Source organism: Macaca mulatta, chromosome 10, assembly GCF_049350105.2.
Source record: "Macaca mulatta isolate MMU2019108-1 chromosome 10, T2T-MMU8v2.0, whole genome shotgun sequence".
In the NCBI taxonomy this organism is placed as follows: domain Eukaryota; kingdom Metazoa; phylum Chordata; class Mammalia; order Primates; family Cercopithecidae; genus Macaca; species Macaca mulatta.
In genome coordinates, this window is record NC_133415.1 from 110,520,219 (window position 1) to 110,527,925 (window position 7,707).

Here is a 7,707-nt window from a genome sequence, read left to right on the forward strand (position 1 = left end):
AATCTGTTACTATGCCTAATTTATAGATTAAACCTTATTGTAGGTATCCACGTGTATGAAAAAACAGAGTATATAGGGTTCGGTGCTATCTGAGGTTTCAGGCATCCACTGGGAGTCTCAGAATGTACCCCCCACGGATAGGAGGGGAGACTGATTAACACTACACACTGTGCATTCCAGGGGCTCCCCGTCCTGGACAAAATACAAACAGACCCTTTTCTTCCCTTTGGAGAACTTATCCCAAATTATAATTTTGTGTGTGTGAATTTGTGAGTGGCTTCTTTCAGTATCTCGCCCCAGCTAGACTGTGTCCTGTGTGTCCCCAGTGTCTGGTCTAGGAACAAATGCTGAGGTGTCTGCAAAGCATCCAGAATGCCAGGCAGGCACTGTGGGAGCCCAGAGGAACAGGGCATGACAGTGTCCAACAGTCCCCGCAAGGGGGTGGCACCAGGAAAACACTCTGTGCCCTTCACCTGCATCTCTGTGCCAGGGTTGGAGACACGGTCTTGTCCCATCTGCACAGGTAGCCCTCAGGCCAAGTGAATCTGTCCTCAGTTTAGGGCTTGGGAATCGGTGTCCAAGAAGAGCTGGCTTTAAAGGCAGTGAAACTGGCATTGCGTCTTTGAAGGCAGCACGGGCTACATCTGTCTTATTCTCCGTGTCCACAGCCCCTAGCAGTGACTGGCATGTGGTCACGCCCAATAAATATTTGCTGAATGAATAAACACAAAACAATTTTGCAATGTGGACTAGTCCCTTAAAGTATGAGTATTTGCAACCGGTAGGTCCGTTTCTACCACATATCTTAAGGAAATAATCAGAGAAGTGAACAGAGTTTTAAGGAGAAGAACGTTGATCCTGTCTTCATTTGTAAAAGCAAAAGTGCAATGAAATTAAAAACAAATAGGGGATGCATAAATAAGTCAGTGATCATAAAACTGTTCAAAACCATGTTTTCAAAAATTGACGACATAAAGTCCCATGTAAACTAAATTTAAAAATAGGCTGCAGAACTGATCTCAACTTTGTACAAAAATATTATTAGAAAAAGGACTGAAATGATATTTGCCAAAATATTAACAGTGGTCAGCTTTGTGTAATGGATTAAATGCAATATATTTCTCATATTGTTTGCTATATTTTCTACGATAAGCATTCATTTAGAAAAATTTTTAAAAATTTTTACTTAATAGCGCCTCTGAAGCAACTCTCAAGTCCTACCTCCTGCGGCTCCTTTAACAGCAGTCAAGACACCGAAGGGGGGCGGGGTGCCAGACAGGCTGACGTCATGGGCAGCTCGAAATGACACAGCAAACGGGCCAATCCCAAGTTGGGATTCCGGGAGAAGCAAGATCTATTGGATACAAGTGCTGGCGGCCTCGACCAATGGTGGGAGAGGGGCCGGAGCCCGGCGGCTGCGTGGGTTTTAAATCCACGTGGTGGCTGCGGGGCTGGGCTCGGGCTCGGGCTGGGCTTCGGGGTTTAAAGGCTCAGGGTCCCCAGGGGCTGCAGCCCTGCAGCTGTGGCTCCGAAGCGCTTGTCCTTTTCTGGGAAAGGCGATTCCTCCACCACCTCTTAGGATCTTGGGCAAGTCACTCAGCTTCGCTGAGCCTGTTTGTATCAGTAGGGTTTTGTGAGGCTCCAGCCCTTCAGCAGACGTTTCCTGGGCATCTACTGTGTGCCCGGCAGGGCCTTCTTAGATCAGGTATAAGGCAGGAGGGAAGCGTCGGGAGTCCCAGGCCTGCTGCGTCTCTAACCATGGGCAGGTGGCTCAGCATTACCTCCCCTTCTTCCCCACTGCTCTTCCCCATCCTGGCTTTTATTGTATCTCCTCTAAAAGGGTGTGAGCTCCACGGGGAGGTACCCATGTGCCTTGAGGAAGGTCTGCCCCAGTTTGTAGTCAATATGTACTTTCTGAATAATTATTGCAAAGACTAGTTCTCAGCAGAGAGCTTAACACATAGGAGGTGTTTGATAAATGGCAATTGTTCATGCAATAAAGAACAACAGCAGGCCAGGCGCGGTAGCTCACGCCTGTAGTCTTAGCACCTTAGCACTTTGGGAGTCTGAGGCAGGATTATTGCTTGAGCCCAGGAGTTTGAGACCCCTGGGCAACGGTAGTGGGACCTCATCTCTTAAAAAAAGGAAAAAAATGAAAGAAAGACAGGTATATATCAGCCAGGTGTCTTGGTGCATGCCAGTCGTCCCAGTCAATTGGGAGGCTTAGGCAGGAGGATGGCTTGAGCCCAGGAGTTTGAGGCTGCAGTGAGCTATGATTGTGCCACTGCACTCCAGCCTGGGCAACAGAACGAGACCCTGCCTCCAACAGCAACAACAGCAAAGAAGAACAGAGAGCACTGATGAAATGCCTATTATGTGTAAAGTGGTGTTCTGGGCATTTCACATGTATTACATGCAATTTAATATTAACAAAATTACAAGTCTTATATAACTTAATATTCACAAAAACCAAATTAGGCACCATTATTATTCTTATTTTGCAGATGTGGAAACCAGGGCAGAGAGAGGCAAGGTAACTTTTCTAAGGTCTTGTGGCTAGGAGGTGGTGGGGCTTGATTCAAATCCAGGTCTGTCTACTCCCGGGGCCCTTGTTCTTAACCACTGTACTATCCCAATACTTGTCTAGTACTCAGCGTTTCTTTTCCAAGAATGTTCTAAGTTAGGCCTGTGCTAGTGGGAAGTGGGAGAGAAGAGGGGGATAGGAATCAGGTGGGTGAGGCAGAGCCAGGTGAGCTGGGGTCCTGCCCCCTACGGCAAGGCCCAGCCCTATGGGGTGGCATTGGACAGGAAGAGGGGCAGTGAGACAGACAGGCATTGGGGCCACATGTCCGGTAAACAGGCTACCTCCTTGCCAGGCCCTGTGCTGGGCTGGTGGGGCGCCGTGCTGGGCATGACATACCCTCCCTGCCCTCAGGAGGCTGTCAGTCTAAACCAGCTACCATTAACGTTGACCTGAACACAGCCTGCAGGAGGGGTTTTGGTTTTGCCTGCATGGTATTTAAACATTTTTAAAACATGAATTGCCTCGGTCCACACCCCTCCCTAGTGTCACATGTCAGCTTTACTCATGTGTCCCACGAGCTCATGAATGCCCTGAGCAGCTTTGTTCCCTTGTCTCCCCATGCCAGCAGCCCACAGAGGGGGGGCCCTCTGTGGCTGGCACACAGCGATTGCCCTGGCGTTCTTTGCTTTGCCTCCTGTCTGTGTTTGAAATCCCGAAATCACCACCTTGAGCTCTGAAGCCCTGCGACTCTGAGGCTGCAAACCCCTCCACTGGCCCCAGATGTGCAGCCTGCAGCTTGAATCTCTGAGGACTCTGGCGGTGGATGCCAACTCCAAGTGAGTCAGACTTAGTTTCAAGTCCCAGCATCACTGCTAACCAGCTGAGTGACACAGGGCAAGCTAATAAAATCTGTGGGGTCTCAGTTTTTCTCCTCTGCCAAATGGGGATAATAGCTCCCTCTTCATCTGGTTATGGTGAAGGGTAAGTGCGTTGATGCAGGCTGAACACTTGGCACAGAGTAACACTTTTTCTTTGGAGGCAGCTCATTTAGAGCCATCGTCACTGGCAGGAAGTCCTTCCATACATCAGGCTGCCTGCTTTATAACTTCCATAATTCGTTTTCCTAGCAGCATAAATTCGTTTTCTCTTTCCATAGAACGGTCCCTCAGTAACTAAGGATCATGCTAAACATCAGGGTGTTCTATTCAAGATCTGCTACATCATTTGTGGAGCCCAATGTAAACTAAAAATGCCAGGCTCCATGTTCAAAAAATCAGCAAGAACTTCAGGATGGTGACAGGCGAGCTCTGAGCCTCTTCTGAGGGCAGAGCCCCACGTGGCTGCACGTTACATCCCTTGAAGCTGGCCCTGTTCTTACTGGGGGTCCGTGGTCTGGCAGCATCCTCCAGTACCACAAGACAGGGTCTTTCCACAGCTGAGCAGGGCAAGGACAGTTTCTAGCTGGACCCAGGGAAGGCCACCTGCAGGTGTGGCCTCTACGTCTGCAGTTCACAGTGGGAATCTGGCTCACAGGACCCAGCCTGCCACCCTCCTGGGAGCCGCGGAGATTTTGGGATTTCTCCTCTGCAAAACGGGGAAATAGCTCCCTCTTCATCAGGTTCTGGTGAGGGGTAAGTGCACTGATGTAAGTTGAATGCTTGGGCAGAGTAGTGTTTTTTTGTTGTTGTTGACGGCACATATATTGAGAGCAAAGCACACAAATCCAAAGTCGATAGTTTGATGACTTTTCACGTTGAATACACCTTGATCCTCCCGGATCAAGATCGAGAGCCTTCCCATCACTCCAGAGAGTTTCCCGTTACTGCCCACCTCGTTTCCAGTTACTGCCCACCTCGTTTCCAGTTACTGCCCACCTGTGTCCCTGCTGAAGAGATAACCATGATTCTGACTTCCTTGACAGTAGATTTATTTAGTCCATTCTTGACTTTCTATTGTTTAATTTTATTTTTGTATTTTTAGAGACAGGGTCTCACTTTGTCACCCAGGCTGGAGTGTAGTGGTGTGATCATGGCTTACTTTAGCCTCCATCTCCCCTGGGCTCAAGCGATCCTCCCACCCCAGCCTCTCAAGTAGCTGGGACTACAGGTGCACGCCACTATGCCCAACTAATTTTTTAATTTTTTGTAGAGACGGAGTCTTGCTATGTTGCCCAGGCTGGTCTTGGACTCCTGGGTTCAAGCTCCGACCATGTCCTTCCAAAGTGCTGGGATTATAGGCATGAACCAAGGCACCCAGGCTTGACGTTCTGTAAACAGAATCCTGTGGTATGGATTCTTCTGGGTCTGACTTCTTCAGTCACGGTTAGGTGTGCTAGGTTCACCTTGCTGCTTTGTTCCTTTTCATGGCTCTGCAGCTTTCCTTTGTGTGCAGACACCACGACTTGTCCCTTCTCTTGTCATGGGCATGGGTTGTTTCCAGGTGTTGGCTCTTGCACGTGGGGTTGCTGCGGACACTTGTACCATTGTCTCCTGGGTTGCTCCCTGCACACTTGTTCTCCTTTCTCTGGGGTCCTTTGCCAGGACTGGGATTGCTGGCAGAGGGTGGGCTTGTGTTCAGCTTTAGTGGATATTCCTGATCAGTCTTCCAAGGTGGTTGTACCGACGCCCATTCATTGCCACCTGCAGTGGACGGAGACTTCCTGGTATTCCACATCCTCCCCAGCACTTGGTTTGCCACTCTTACTAATGCAGCCATTCTGATCAGCATCGCCCTTGGATTTTGCAGCTGACCTAAGGAGGCTGAGTGCCAAGACCCGAATTTGCTGCTCCTCACTGACTACTGGCGAGAGCTTCTCAGCCTGTGGCCTTCACCCTCAGCCCCTGGGTGCCCCTTCCCCTTGGAGACACTTGCAAATCTGACAAGCATGGGTTCTATCACTTCATCTGAGTGAATGATGAGCACCCAGAGGAGGACAGACCCCACTGCAGAGAAAGCCGGGGCTTCCTCTTAGACAAGTCCCTCCCAATCGTTGCATCTTTCACTCATGTCCTCTCCCAACAAAAGTGTGGAACAGAAAGGTATCTGCTCTTCACAGCATCACATGCTCTATTTAAAAACAACTTTTGGGAGTAGAGGAGGGAGCAGATCAGATGTTTGACCATGTTAAATTTACACAGTGATTGTAGGTTGCAGCCTCCTGCCTGAATGATTAAAATATGAAAAAAATGCATCTCAGAAACACAACAATAACAATCCCAGCCCTTATGGCGTACTCGATACAGGGAGGCGCTGTGCTGGGGGCTTTGTAACCGGAGTGGCTCCATGTCAACTTCTCAGCAACCCTTGGAGGTTGGTGTTATCACACCATTTGACAGATAGGCTACGACCTCCAAGCCTCAGTTTCCTTATCTGTAAAATGAGAGGGAGGCAGAGGGAGATTCAACATGTGCAGAGGAGGCGGCCACGGGAAGACAGAAGCAGAGACCAGGTAGAGGCAAAGAGCAGGCAGAGGGAGGCAGAGACAGAGACCGGGATGGAGAGGGAGAGGTAGAGACCAGGGTAGGGGGGAGGCAGAGACTGGAGGCAGGGACTGGAAGCAGAGACCAGGCAGGGGGAGAAAGAAACCTGGGAGGAGGCAGAGACTAGAGGCAGAGACCTGGAGGAGGCAGAGACTGAAGTGATGCAGCCGTGAGCCAAGGGACACGGGCACACAGGCAGCCATCAGGAGCTGGCAGAGGCAGGTAGGACCCCAGTGGGGCCTCTGGAGGAAGCCTGGCCCTGCTGACACTTTAATTTTGCTCCTGCAATAACTGATTGTGAACTTTCGTCCTCTAGAACTGTGAGAGGATCAACGCTGCTTGAAGCCACCAGTTTCTGGGAATTTGTCACAGCAGCCCAGGAAACAGATGCGCAAGGTTTGGAGATTGGTCTTTCCATGTCTAGGGTGCATGGTGCCCATTTCAACACTCTCTGCCCTCAGTGGCACATTTGGGCTACGCTGACTTCGGCAATGGTGAGGGAAATGCAAAGGTGAGCCAAAAATACCTGGTCCCTGTCTTTGCGTAAAACAATAGAAGCTCATTCTCTCGCAGTCCAGGAGGCCAGAAGTCCAGAATCACGATGCTAGCGGGGCCGGCCCCTCTAGGGGCTCCAGGGAGAATCTGTCCAATGTTTCTCTCTCGGCCTGGTGGCTGCTGGCTCCTTTGGCAATGTGTGGCATGTGGACGCGTCACAGAGATCGGCAGGCAGATCTCTGCCTCTGTGCATGGTCTTCCTCTCCGTGTGTGACTCTCTGTGTCTTCACTTTGGCTTCTCATAGGGACACCAGTCACTGGATTTAGGGTGCGCTCAAATCCAGTATGACCCATCCCAACTCAAGACATTTGAAAAGACCCTATTTCCAAATATGGTCACATCTGAGGTTCCAGGTGGATATGAAATTTGGGGGGCACTACGCAACCCAGCACTATCCCTTTTTGCGGGAGTCACCTTCTTTGGTTTCTGAAATGGGGACACGCGTTATGGTGGAAATGAGCACTCGGGGCTGCCTGTCTCGGAAAAGTTGTTGAATCAATGGCACGTTGATTGCTTCAACAATCTAGGAAATACTATGTAAGTTTTCTTCAAACAATGCCGGTATGGCCACAACACCCCCCAGAATTCTACCATTCATTCATTCACTCACTCATTTACTCATTCATTCATTCATTCATTCATTCATTCATTCATTCAGTGTTCAGTCCCTATGATTTGGTTATGACCAAAGCAGACACAATCACCGACCTCAAGGAGCTTGTGTTCTGGTGTAAGAACTGACGCTGAGGTACCCCTGACTCTTTGCTTATCCCTCTGACAGCAAAAGTTGTCAGGAAAACAGACAGAAACAAAACATGCCCACTCTGGACTGAATTGTAAATCTTATCCCTTTCCCCTCACCCAAAGCCCAACAAAGCAATTTGAAATTCCAAACCTGCGACCACTGGACAAGATCACCTTTCTCCCACTGAGAAGCAGATCAGCGTTGGCTCAGGCTGAGTCTGGGAGACAGACAAGGTCTCCTTTCAACATCGTGCCTCCAGGGAAACCAGGCCAAGTATCGGCCCTCCAGAGGCAGCTGCAACCCTTGGAGACCTCCCCACTGAGTCCATACCCCTGGCCCAGGGCACTCAGGCTGCTTGACCAGCCCTGCCCCCTGGCCAGCCTCATTTCCTCCTGTTCTCTTG